Raw genomic sequence first — 15,000 nt, 5'->3', positions numbered from 1 at the left:
ACACAGACAGACAGACAGACAGCCAAAAACGAGGTGTTAGAATGCAGTAAGCCTACATGTCTCACAATGACACAAAGTGTATATTTATGCAGACATGATTAAAAAGGAACTTGTGTGTAATACGCCTCAAAGAGACACTACACCAGGGGTGTCCTAACTTTTTACACTGAATCATTTTTAAAACTAAAACAATATATAGATGTTTATAAAACTAATACAATATATAGATGTTTATAAAACTAAAACAATATATAGATATTTATAAAACTAATACAATATATAGATGTTTATAAAACTCACATCATTAAACGTGGCCTGCCACAACATTAATGCAGTAGTCACATCATTAAATGTGGCCTGCCACAACATTAAAGCAGTAGTCACATCATTAAATGTGGCCTGCCACAACATTAAAGCAGTAGTCACATCATTAAATGTGGCCTGCCACAACATTAATGCAGTAGTCACATCATTAAATGAGGCCTGCCACAACATTAAAGCAGTAGTCACATCATTAAATGTGGCCTGCCACAACATTAAAGCAGTAGTCACATCATTAAATGTGGCCTGCCACGACATTAATGCAGTATGTCACATCATTAAATGAGGCCTGCCACAACATTAAAGCAGTAGTCACATCATTAAATGAGGCCTGCCACAACATTAAAGCAGTAGTCACATCATTAAATGAGGCCTGCCACAACATTAAAGCAGTAGTCACATCATTAAATGTGGCCTGCCACAACATTAATGCAGTATGTCACATCATTAAATGAGGCCTGCCACAACATTAAAGCAGTAGTCACATCATTAAATGTGGCCTGCCACAACATTAATGCAGTATGTCACATCATTAAATGAGGCCTGCCACAACATTAATGCAGTATGTCACATCATTAAATGAGGCCTGCCACAACATTAAAGCAGTAGTCACATCATTAAATGTGGCCTGCCACAACATTAATGCAGTATGTCACATCATTAAATGAGGCCTGCCACAACATTAAAGCAGTAGTCACATCATTAAATGTGGCCTGCCACAACATTAATGCAGTATGTCACATCATTAAATGAGGCCTGCCACAACATTAAAGCAGTAGTCACATCATTAAATGTGGCCTGCCACGACATTAAAGCAGTAGTCACATCATTAAATGAGGCCTGCCACACCATTAAAGCAGTAGTCACATCATTAAATGAGGCCTGCCACAACATTAAAGCAGTAGTCACATCATTAAATGTGGCCTGCCACAACATTAAAGCAGTAGTCACATCATTAAATGTGGCCTGCCACAACATTAAAGCAGTAGTCACATCATTAAATGTGGCCTGCCACAACATTAATGCAGTATGTCACATCATTAAATTTGGCCTGCCACAACATTAATGCAGTATGTCACATCATTAAATGTGGCCTGCCACAACATTAAAGCAGTAGTCACATCATTAAATGAGGCCTGCCACAACATTAAAGCAGTAGTCACATCATTAAATGTGGCCTGCCACAACATTAAAGCAGTAGTCACATCATTAAATGAGGCCTGCCACAACATTAAAGCAGTAGTCACATCATTAAATGTGGCCTGCCACAACATTAAAGCAGTAGTCACATCATTAAATGTGGCCTGCCACAACATTAATGCAGTATGTCACATCATTAAATGTGGCCTGCCACGACATTAATGCAGTATGTCACATCATTAAATGTGGCCTGCCACGACATTAATGCAGTATGTCACATCATTAAATGTGGCCTGCCACAACATTAATGCAGTATGTCACATCATTAAATGTGGCCTGCCACAACATTAATGCAGTATGTCACATCATTAAATGTGGCCTGCCACAACATTAATGCAGTATGTCACATCATTAAATGAGGCCAGCCACAACATTAATGCAGTATGTCACATCATTAAATGAGGCCTGCCACAACATTAATGCAGTATGTCACATCATTAAATGAGGCCTGCCACAACATTAATGCAGTATGTCACATCATTAAATGAGGCCTGCCACAACATTAATGCAGTATGTCACATCATTAAATGTGGCCTGCCACAACATTACTGCAGTGTCACATCATTAAATTTGGCCTGCCACAACATTAATGCAGTATGTCACATCATTAAATGTGGCCCGCCATGCCATTCAGTGTGGTCCACCACATAATTTTACGTGGCCCGACAAAGCCTTTAAAGTGGCCCATCAAGTCATTTAAAGTGACCTGCTGTGTCATTCAGTGTGGTCCGTCACGTCCTTTAATTTGGTCCACCACATCATTTAATGGTCTGCATGACGTTATTCAATGTGGCTCGACACACCATTGAAAGCGGCCCGCCATTAAATGTGGTTCATCAAGTCATTAAATGAGGTCCGTCACATTATTTAATGTGGCTCATCATGTCATTCAATGTGGGCCGCCACATCAACTAATGTGGCCCTCTAATGGCAGCCATATTTGCGATGTGGCCCTCAATAAAAAACAATTTGACAGCCCTTTTATGCCTTTTTGTCTGAACCCTTTTTATTGGAAAAAACACACAAAGCATGCCCGCCCCCACAAAAAAATAAAAATAGATGATTTGATGTCAAGTAATTGGAGCCTTAAAAAGTCAATAATTCATTAAACTGATTTTAATTCATTATTATTTTGAACAAGGACCATTTCTTTAAAATAACATTCACTAAAATTCTTGAGGATCTAAAAGGGCCCCAATCCCAAAAGTCTTCAAAAAAAGTCTCGAGATCAACTTCTATCTGTTTTATAATTCTTCATGTTTGTTTTTTTTTAAATGTGTTTTATACCATTTTGTTATTTCATGTGAAGTAATTGGAGCCTTAATTAAGTCAACATTGATTTTGATTAATTATTAGTTTTCGAGCAATGTCAGTTTCAAAGAAAAAAAACCCAGCCTGCATGGCAGCTTTTATTTATTAGAGTCAACATTGAAAACATCTTCTTGTTACATTTCACCTTTTTGCTCTTTTATTCCACTTTTTATGTTTTTTCTTTCTTTTTCCTTTGAATAATATATTTATAATGTGCCGCAGGCCGTTTAAAAAAATGGCTGCGAGCCACAAATGCCACACTTTGGACACCTTTGCGCTCCACTAAAATATCTACTTTGTTTATACGATGCCCGGATGTAATAAGTCATGCACACACACACACACACACACACACACACACACACACACACACACACACACACACACACACAGTGTCAATATTGATCAAACTGACAGCACCATGACCTCCCTGTCTCCAGAGACACACAATCCATCAGTGTGCTCACAGTGGGACCAAAGGAAACATGTCTGCAGATTTGTATTCTGTTGGCGCACGCACGCACGCACGCACGCACGCACGCACGCACGCACGCACGCACGCACGCACGCACGCACGCACGCACGCACGCACGCACGCACGCACGCACGCACGCACGCACGCACGCACGCACGCACGCACGCACGCACGCACGCACGCACGCACGCACGCACGCACGCACGCACGCACGCACGCACGCACGCACGCACGCACGCACGCACGCACGCACGCACGCACGCACGCACGCACGCACACACACACACACACACACACACACACACACACACACACACACACACACACACACACACACACACACACACACACACACACACACACACACACACACACACACACACACACACACATACACACATACACACATACACACATACACACATACACACACACACACACACACACACACACACACACACACACACACACGCACACACGCACACGCACACACACACGCCTCAGGCAGATTGCTAAATGGCAGCATTTTCTGACCTTACAAAGGCTAATTTGGTAGAAATCACAGCTGCCCCCTTGTGGTTGAAATGTGAACTTGTGATATCACCTTCACTAATGATGTCATAACAGGGACATGAACTTCTAGAGCATGTTCTTCAGCACAACTTCTAGAGCATGTTCTTCAGCACAACTTCTAGAGCATGTTCTTCAGCACAACACCTTTGAGAAAAGAGGCCTTTATGAAGTTGTTTTTTCATGACAAGCTGATGGAAAATGCCCATTGATCATCGCCTCTCACTCACCTCTCACTCACCTCTCACTCACCTCTCACTCTCACCCACCTCTCTCACCTCTCACTCACCTCTCACTCACCTCTCACTCTCACCCACCTCTCTCACCTCTCACTCACCCACCTCTCACTCTCACCCACCTCTCACTCACCTCTCACTCACCTCTCACTCTCACCCACCTCTCTCACCTCTCACTCACCCACCTCTCACTCTCACCCACCTCTCTCACCTCTCACTCACCCACCTCTCACTCTCACCCACCTCTCACTCACCTCTCACTCTCACCCACCTCTCTCACCTCTCACTCACCCACCTCTCACTCTCACCCACCTCTCACCCACCTCTCACTCTCACCCACCTCTCTCACCTCTTGCTCTCACCCACCTCTCTCACCTCTCACTCTCACCCACCTCTCTCACCTCTTGCTCTCACCCACCTCTCTCACCTCTTGCTCTCACCCACCTCTCTCACCTCTCACTCTCACCCACCTCTCTCACCTCTTGCTCTCACCCACCTCTCTCACCTCTTGCTCTCACCCACCTCTCTCACCTCTTGCTCTCACCCACCTTTCTCACCTCTTGCTCTCACCCAGCTCTCTCACCTCTTGCTCTCACCCACCTCTCTCACCCACCTCTCGCTCTCACCCTCACTCACCTCTCTCACCTCTTGCTCTCACCCACCTCTCGCTCTCACCCTCACCCACCTCTCACTCTCACCCACCTCTCACCCACCTCTCACTCTCACCCACCTCTCTCACCTCTTGCTCTCACCCACCTCTCTCACCTCTCACTCTCACCCACCTCTCTCACCTCTTGCTCTCACCCACCTCTCTCACCTCTTGCTCTCACCCACCTCTCTCACCTCTCACTCTCACCCACCTCTCTCACCTCTTGCTCTCACCCACCTCTCTCACCTCTTGCTCTCACCCACCTCTCTCACCTCTTGCTCTCACCCACCTTTCTCACCTCTTGCTCTCACCCACCTCTCTCACCTCTTGCTCTCACCCACCTCTCTCACCCACCTCTCGCTCTCACCCTCACTCACCTCTCTCACCTCTTGCTCTCACCCACCTCTCGCTCTCACCCTCACCCACCTCTCACTCTCACCCACCTCTCAGTCCAACAAAATCAGCCTGCATTCAGTACACAGAATCCATGGTTCTGATCTTATGACGGTTCTGTGCCGCTGTTTTTGGTTCATTGTTGTTCTTTTTAAGGTCCAAGAATATGATATTGTATTCATAACATCCAGCGTTATTGTTGCCAAGTGACATGTTTGGTCAGAGAGAGAGAGACCGGCATTAAAACAAATAAAAAAAGAGGTGAAATGTGAGGAGGGAAAGTTGCAATGTTGACACTAATAACACCAAGCTGCCATGCACAGTATTATTTTATTTACAGCTCAAAAATCAATGTTATTATGAATTATTGACATATTCAAGGCTCCAACTACTTCACATTAAATATTACATTTTCAGAATATTTTGGGGGAAAATATTGCATAATTTTTACGTTTGCCATATAGAAAAACATGATAAAAACGTATCGACTTATGGATCTTAAATTGATCTGGAGACATTAGCGTTGAAAAAAAAGTATGACTTATTGTGAAAGCTTTTATGAGTGGGGCCCTTTTAGATCCCTAAGAATTTTAGTGGGACTTTAAAAAAAAAAATTAATTAAAATCAATGTTCTGAATTATTGACCTATTTATCAAATATTCCACTTTTTCCAAATTCTTTGGGGGGAATATTTGCATATTTTGTGTTTTTTCCGAAAAAAATAACAGAGTTTTGACAAAAGGGCATACAGCATTAAAAAAAAATAAAAAATTATATATCTGAAGTTGATCTACAGGTTTAGGCATTGAATACATTTAAAAAATAATAATAATATAACTTATTGTTTACCATTTATATGACTGAGACCCTTCCCGGTCCCTGGGATCCAACTTGAGGAGCCCTAAAGCAGGGGCCTGCAGCCTGCTTTAGGTTTATATATAATAATAACAACAGTTAACTGCAAATCTGTTCTGGGTTTAGTTTGGATCTATCAGGATTTAGAAACTGTTATTATAATAAATTGCAACACATGCAGCTTATTTATCCCTCTGTTGAGGCTCCAGGCTTCATCACTACGCTGTCCCTTGAGTCACCGCCATGAGTCTCTCAGACTTCTGCATCAACCATGCAGTTCTAGGGCCAGTGTTTTCTTGTGAGAAACCATGACACTTCCCACATTGATACAACGTCGATTATACGTACATGGCCTTTAAATCTGACTTTGAAACAACGTTGCAAAATAGTTGTATCTGTAAATTGAGATAACGTTGATGTCTAACGTTGGATCCACGTTGTTGGTTGGGAAATCAACGTCACAACCTGACATTGAATAAACGTCACAAAGCATGTTGTTTCAACGTTGTAGTTGTGTTGTGAAATATTGCTGGGTAATGACCAACATCAAGGTCAGATTAAACGTGGTCAAAAAGCATGTTGTTCCAACATTAGGGTTGAGTTGCTAAAGGTCAGGACCTCATTCAACAAGTTCTCAACGTTGTTTTAATGTTTTGTGCCTGCTGGGTTAACTTGATGATTCAGCCCGTTAGCTTCTATTGTTGCTAACAAACAATGGTAACTTGAGAGGGATTAAGTGTTATTGGAACAGGTGCTGTGTTACAATACTTTTACATTGCAAACAAAGAAGATAGGTAGTATGCCTCGTGATTGACTTGATTGATTGATTGAAACGTTTATTAGTAGATTGCACAGTACAGTACATACTCTGTACAATTGACCACCAAATGGTAACACCCCAATAAGTTTTTCAACTTGTTTAAGTGAGGGTTTAACTGTTGACTCACATCAACACAGGACATGTACTAAAAGCTAACCACTTACAGCCTTTGCTGGAATGCAAGGTTAGACTTTTTTTTAGGCCTGGAAAGACCTAGTAAAGGAGAAACATGGAAGAAAAGGAGATGTGTGACAACCAGTGTCAGGCATAATGCCCTTCCATAATAACAGTGTTACTAACACACACACACACAATTTAACTACTACGGGTGAATAATTGAAAAGTCTGAGATAGGCTCCAGCGCCCCCCGTGACCACAAAGGGAATAAGCGGTAGAAAATGACTGAACACTGGTGACAACAGTTTATAAAACAAAAATCCAGCAAAGTTGGATCTTGACTAATTATCAGGAAATACAGGGAAACACTAGATAAGAAACAAGTAACAAAATAACATGCGGAATTAGGGATGATACTCGAAACCGGTTTTCCCGGTTGTTCGATAAGAAAAGAACCGAGTCCTCGGACTCGTATCCCTTTTTGATAACCGGTACCCGTTATCGAGACCACTATAGTAAAGAAAAAGAGTTGGTTCTATATTCGAATCCCTGGAATCCCGTCCCGACCAGAAATGCTCCGTGATACATCACAAGAAATGACGTCACGTAGCTCAGTCATTAGGCGCAGACAGCGAAAGCAGGAAAAACAATGGACGGGAAAAAGCGCTCCAAGGTGTAATAAAGTTCAAAACAAAAGGTATAATCCAATGAATAACTTTAGTGAGAGATTTGAGCAGGGTACAAACACATGACCAACACTTTTACCACCAACCGGAAACATAGCAACCAGGCTAGCAACGCACCTCCTTTATGGCAGCTGTCGCAACGACAACCGCAGCACATACATATATATACAACACCGCAGCACATACATATATATACAACACCGCAGCACATACATATATATACAACACTGCAGCACATACATATATATACAACACATCTCCCTTTTTGAACTTTTGTTTTTCTTTCCTTGTAAACGTTACAAAATCACACTGTAGATGTGTTGTCTGTCTAATTATAAATAATGCAGACGAGGCGTGTTGGCTGACTTCTTGACGTCTTAGCTGCCGGGTGGCGACATGCAACAACACTTTTCGGGGCTACCGCGCATGCTCGTCACTCCCGTTGCATGCTGGGTAGTGTAGTTGTTATATTCCTAGCTCATAAAATCAAATCTTTCCCCCTATAAAGAAATAGTGTTAACTCAATAAAGTGTATTTCTTTTTTTAGCTTTAACTTTTCATTTTTTAGCATTGTAACCACATTTGCAAACAACTTTTCTCCTCATAGAATTTTCTTTCAATAAAGAAATAAAGTGCAAAAATGTCAAAGCATCATAACAAACAGTTATGTCAAATAGCAGCAGAAGTGCACTTTTTGGAGAGCTGTATTATTTTCAGTTTTGTGCCCAAGGGACTGATTTTATTCACCACTATATTATTATTTATACACCTATAGTGATCACAGAGACAGCTTGTTTTTATGTTACTGTATATATTTGTTTTTCTGGAAAAATCCCACTTAATATACTTTGGGTAACAACAGTCAATATTTATTAATTTATTAGATTTTATTTTTTTCTTATATAATAAAAGTGAGCTTTTGTTAAACCAAATATTGTGTGTTTTTTTCCATATACAACAACCTATCTGGACTCGATAAGAGAATCGATAAGGAATCGGTTCGATAAGAGGATTCGATAATAGGCTCGAACTCGATCATTTCTTATCAAACATCATCCCTATGCCGAATATGATAATACCTTATAGGAAACTGTATATGTAGCATTAACTTTAATATTGTGATCAAATAACCCGAGTGAGTTTTGATCTGGTTAAAACGGGCCCAAATGGCTCTTTTGACGCAAAAGGTTGCCGACCCCTGCCCTAAAGGGTCAAAAAAATCTATATTGTATTGGTTTTGAAAAGGACAAATATCAAATGGCCCCCAATGCTGGATTTTTCAGTGTGTGGCCCTCATTGGAAACAGTCTGCTATCTTGCCTTATTATGGACTATGAGTACAAACCAGTATGACCATTAAAGAACCCAATCACTGATTCATGTTTGAACATGTTTTCCATTTTCTTTTATGTGAACAATATTTGGCAATGCACAAAACATTCCAATATCCAGCCAACCTTCCAACAAATCCTAACCAAGGTTCACATTTTCACCTTGCATCAGTCGTCACTGCTCAACAATTTAGTTTTAGGAAAGGGAACAAGCAGGAAGTGGATTGATTCCATGTGGCTTTGAGGCGGCTGCCAGACACCTGTAGTTCTGGAACGAGCTCGCCCCGAGGGATCGCTCAGCGAGTGGACTGGCTTCCAAACCCAAGTTGTGGTTAGAACACAATCCCATCTTTTTCAGGGCCAAAAACACTACAAGAGCTTTCTGGAGAGCGTGAATCTCACCGGGAGAAGAGTTTTCTTTTCTCCCAGAAGGACAGGGAAGGAGACTTTTCCTTCGACTTGAAAGTGAAGGTTGCAGGGGTGAGCGAGAGCAAGGGTACGTGACGCTGGAAGAACCACAAGTCACTCTAGCGTTGACAAAGGTTGGAGACCTTGCTGTAATGGCAGAGAGGCGTCTGAAGAAGTGGAAATGGCTTTTCACGCTAGGAAGAGTGCTAATGCAGGAGCTGAGCACTGCTAGCGGCTCATGCTGCTCCAAGGTCTCAAAGCTCACAAAGGGAAAGGAGACAAACCGGTAAGAGAAGTGGATAATATGCCAACACGGAGGATTGGCTATGCACTTGACTTTGCTCTGACCTGTTACATGAAGGCTAAAATAAATATTTCACTCACAACACTCAATAGTGTCCATTGCTCGTATTCCGTCACGCTCTGTTGAACAGCACGCATCGTGCAAACTATCTGAACACCAAAGAGGCTTAAAGGCCTACTGAAATGATTTTTTTTTATTTAAACGGGAATAGCAGATCCATTCTATGTGTCATACTTGATCATTTCGCGATATTGCCATATTTTTGCTGAAAGGATTTAGTAGAGAAAATCGACTATAAAGTTCGCAACTTTTGCTCGCTGATAAAAAAAAAGCCTTGCCTGTAGCGGAAGTAGCGTGACGTCACAGGAGCTAGTATTCCTCACAATTCCCCGTTGTTTACAATGGAGCGAGAGAGATTCGGAGCGACAAAGCGACGATTACCCCATTAATTTGAGCGAGGATGAAAGATTCGTAGATGAGGAACGTTACAGTGAAGGACTTGAGAGGCAGTGATGGACGTATCTTTTTTCGCTCTGACCGTAACTTAGGTACAAGCTGGCTCATTGGATTCCACACTCTCTCCTTTTTCTATTGTGGATCACGGATTTGTATTTTAAACCACCTGGGATACTATATCCTCTTGAAAATGAGAGTCGAGAACGCGAAATGGACATTTAAAGTGACTTTTATCTCCAAGACAATACATCGGTGACACACTTAGCTACTGAGCTAACGTGATAGCATCGTTCTCAAATGAAGATAGAAACAAAATAAATAAACCCCTGACTGGAAGGATAGACAGAAGATCAACAATACTAATAAACCATGGACATGTAACTACACGGTTAAAAATTCTCAGCCTGGTAAGGCTTAACAATGCTGTTGCTAACGACGCTAGGGCTAATTTAGCAACTTAGCAACCGGACCTCACAGAACTATGATAAAACATTAGCGCTCCACCTACGCCAGCCAGCCCTCATCTTCCCATCAACAGCCGTGCTCACCTGCGTTCCAGCGATCAACGGCGTGACGAAGGACTTCATCCGTGGGTTTGGCGGCAAGCATCGGCTAGGCGTAGTAAGTAGTCCTTGTTGTGTTGCTGTAAGTATTGTACTTAGCCGCTAAGACACCGATCCATCCCACCTACAACGTTCTTCTTTGCAGCCTCCATTGTTCATTAAACAAATTGCAAAAGATTCACCAACACAGATGTCCAGAATACTGTGGAATTTTGTCGAAGAAAACAGAGCTCTGTGTATTGTTTCCAATAGGGCCCAAACACTTCCGTGCATTTTATGACGTCACGCGCATAAATCATATCCAAAGGAGTTTTTCAACCGGAAGTGTGGCGGGAAATTTAAAATGTCACTTTATAAGTTAACCCGGCCGTATTGGCATGTGTTGCAATGTTAAGATTTCATCATTGATATATAAACTATCAGACTGCGTGGTCGCTAGTAGTGGCTTTCAGTAGGCCTTTAAATCTTCCTTCAAAAAGCCGATACGAGCAAAAAAATCTAAATTTGTAATGGAATAGATTTATACTTTATCAAAGAAAGATCTGTCGAGTGATATCAAGGATTATACTTCGGTCGTCTTTTCAGACCTGTAAAACTAACTGGTGCTGCAGACATCATTCTACAGGACAAAACTTGTAAAAGTATGGAGGTCTACAACTTCTTTGTGTGTGTGTGTCTGGGTCAAGGACATTGGTATCAACACTCTCCTGGATAAATATGTATCGTTTTTGTTCGGGTAAGGTTGCAATTCATGATTTAACTTTGCGTCTACTGCCATGTTTGTTTGTTGTTGCACACGCTGTTTACTAGTAGCGTCTTTATCAAAATATAACTATAGATGTCAACATTGTGTACGTGCTGAAAGATTCATTTATGATTGTTTATCAAAATATAACTATAGATGTCAACATTGTGTATGTGCTGAAAGATTCATTTATGATTGTTTATCAAAATATAACTATAGATGTCAACATTGTGTACGTGCTGAAAGATTCATTCATGATTGTTTATCAAAATATAACTATAGATGTCAACATTGTGTACGTGCTGAAAGATTCATTTATGATTGTTTATCAAAATATAACTATAGATGTCAACATTGTGTATGTGCTGAAAGATTCATTTATGATTGTTTATCAAAATATAACTATAGATGTCAACATTGTGTACGTGCTGAAAGATTCATTTATGATTGTTTATCAAAATATAACTATAGATGTCAACATTGTTTACGTGCTGAAAGATTCATTTATGATTGTTTATCAAAATATAACTATAGATGTCAACATTGTGTACGTGCTGAAAGATTCATTTATGATTGTTTATCAAAATATAACTATAGATGTCAACATTGTGTATGTGCTGAAAGATTCATTTATGATTGTTTATCAAAATATAACTATAGATGTCAACATTGTGTATGTGCTGAAAGATTCATTTATGATTGTTTATCAAAATATAACTATAGATGTCAACATTGTGTACGTGCTGAAAGATTCATTTATGATTGTTTATCAAAATATAACTATAGATGTCAACATTGTGTATGTGCTGAAAGATTCATTTATGATTGTTTATCAAAATATAACTATAGATGTCAACATTGTGTATGTGCTGAAAGATTCATTTATGATTGTTTATCAAAATATAACTATAGATGTCAACATTGTGTACGTGCTGAAAGATTCATTTATGATTGTTTATCAAAATATAACTATAGATGTCAACATTGTGTACGTGCTGAAAGATTCATTTATGATTGTTTATCAAAATATAACTATAGATGTCAACATTGTGTACGTGCTGAAAGATTCATTTATGATTGTTGCCTTTAGTAAAAACTGAACTCTTTTAGGTTTTCCTTTGATTTATTTGATTTAGACTCGCCGAGTTGGTGCTTTTTGAAAGACTCGTAGCAAACATGTGTTTAAGAAATATCAGGATAATACTTAAATGGGAAATAATAAACATTCAAAGTATATCAACCAAACCTTTAACAAAGTGATCACTGCAAAGTCGTGCATTTTTCCACTCTGCTACCTTGGACTGGAGTTTGTACTTTTCTCATCGTCGTTTTGTAAAATCTTTTTAAATACCTCTCAAAGAACTCTGAAGTAACATTTGTCCTTTTCACAATTTGAACGATAAGTACAGCTGAAAACAACACAAGCTTCTTTGAGAAGGGGTAAATGGTGCCTAGTGCCCATCGACAACACAGCTAGCTTGAGTATTTAATGGGCGGGACGTGACGTCAGTAAAATCCAAGCAATAAAGACCTCAGGACTTGTAGCTTGTACACACATAAGTGGACCTGACTACATACTGTACACATTGGAGTATTCATCTATCTATCTTTGTTTAGTCTCAAAATGTGTCATAAACGCTCCAATGAACAACTATTTATTTCTCATTGTCTGCGGAAACATTGTCTACAAAAGTCAAATCGTCTCCTTATGTAGTTTTTAGGTTAGGTTAGGTTTTATAATGCTATTCGGTAACAGTAGAAAAGAAAGTCAAACACAAATAGACTTTATAGACATTGAAAGAGTAAAGGGAAACACATGTTTGGCTGTAATAATAGATGAGGAAATGAGCTGGAAATCTCATAAAATATACAACATAAAGTAGCAAGAAATGTTTCAATAATGAATAAAGCAAAATAAGTTCTGGACTAGGGCTGCAACAACTAATCGATTAAATTCGATTATAAAAATAGTTGCCGATTAATTTAGTCATCGATTCGTTGGATCTATGCTATGCGCATGCGCAGAGGCTTTTTTTAAAAATTTATTTATTTTTTAAATAAACCTTTATTTATAAACTGCAACATGTACAAACCGCTGAGAAACAATAATCAAAATAAGTATGGTGCCAGTATGCTGTTTTTTTTCAATAAAATACTGGAAAGGATAGAAATGTAGTTTGTCTCTTTTATCCGATTATTAATCGAAGTAATAATCGACAGATTAATCGATTATCAAATTAATCGTTAGTTGCAGCCCTATTCTGGACCAAAAATCCCTTCATATTCTCTAAAAGTAATTGATGGGCATTGGCAATCATGTACTTTTTCCACGGAAATATTGCGATACTGGTCAGGGGGGATTGATCGGCACATACCTAATTGTAATATTAATAATAACCATGATAATGTTGATTACCATAATCGTGCCATGAAATGTTCATATGGTGTGGCCAGTGAATGTGTGAGTTCCACGGGGAAGGAGTGATACAGGTTGGTACACAGGGAAGTAGTGATACAGGTTGGTACACAGGGAAGGAGTGATACAGGTTGGTACACAGGGAAGGAGTGATACAGGTTGGTACACGGGGAAGGAGTGATACAGGTTGGTACACAGGGAAGGAGTGATACAGGTTGATACACGGGGAAGGAGTGATACAGGTTGGTACACAGGGAAGGAGTGATACAGGTTTTGTTACAACATCCTTAAATGATATTCACTACTATTGTAATTGTTCTATGGTATTGTGAATAAACTTGAAACAGGTTGATACATGGGGAAGGAGTGATACAGGTTGATATACGGGGAAGGAGTGATACAGGTTTTGTTACAACTAGGGATGTCCGATAATGGCTTTTTGCCAATATCCGATATTCCGATATTGTCCAACTCTTTAATTACCGATACCGATATCAACCGATATATGCAGTCGTGGAATTAACACATTATTATGCCTAATTTGGACAACCAGGTATGGTGAAGATAAGGTACTTTTTTTAAAAATTAGTAAAATAAGGTAAATAAATTAAAAACATTTTCTTGAATAAAAAAGAAAGTACAACAATATAAAAACAGTTACATAGAAACTAGTAATGAATGAAAATTTGTAAAATGAAGTGTTAAAGGTTAGTACTATTAGTGGAGCAGCAGCACGCACAATCATGTGTGCTTACGGACTGTATCCCTTGCAGACTGTATTGATATATATTGATATATAATGTAGGAAGCAGAATATTGATAACAGAAAGAAATGGGGGGAGGGAGGTTTTTTGGGTTGGTGCACTAATTGTAAGTGTATCTTGTGTTTTTTATGTTGATTTAATTTAAAAAAAAAAAAAAACGATACCGATAATAAAAAAAACGATACCGATAATTTCCGATATTACATTTTAACGCATATATCGGACATCTCTAGTTACAACATCCTTAAATGATATTCACTACTATTGTAATTGTTCTATGGTATTGTGAATAAACTTGAAACAGGTTGATACACGGGGAAGGAGTGATACAGGTTGATACACGGGGAAGGAGTGATACAGGTTGATACACGGGGAAGGAGT

The 15,000-nt window shown here is 39.8% G+C and overlaps 1 protein-coding gene across 10 annotated transcripts in view; it reads right to left on the bottom strand.

Annotated features, from left to right (window-relative positions):
• Positions 1-15,000, bottom strand: part of tle2b (TLE family member 2, transcriptional corepressor b) — a 176,469-nt gene that overhangs the window by 48,052 nt on the left and 113,417 nt on the right. The gene's annotated exons all lie outside the window — the stretch shown is intronic.

Source organism: Entelurus aequoreus, linkage group LG19 (assembly GCF_033978785.1).
Source record: "Entelurus aequoreus isolate RoL-2023_Sb linkage group LG19, RoL_Eaeq_v1.1, whole genome shotgun sequence".
NCBI classification, from domain to species: domain Eukaryota; kingdom Metazoa; phylum Chordata; class Actinopteri; order Syngnathiformes; family Syngnathidae; genus Entelurus; species Entelurus aequoreus.
This window is presented reverse-complemented; position numbering and strand designations above follow the sequence as displayed.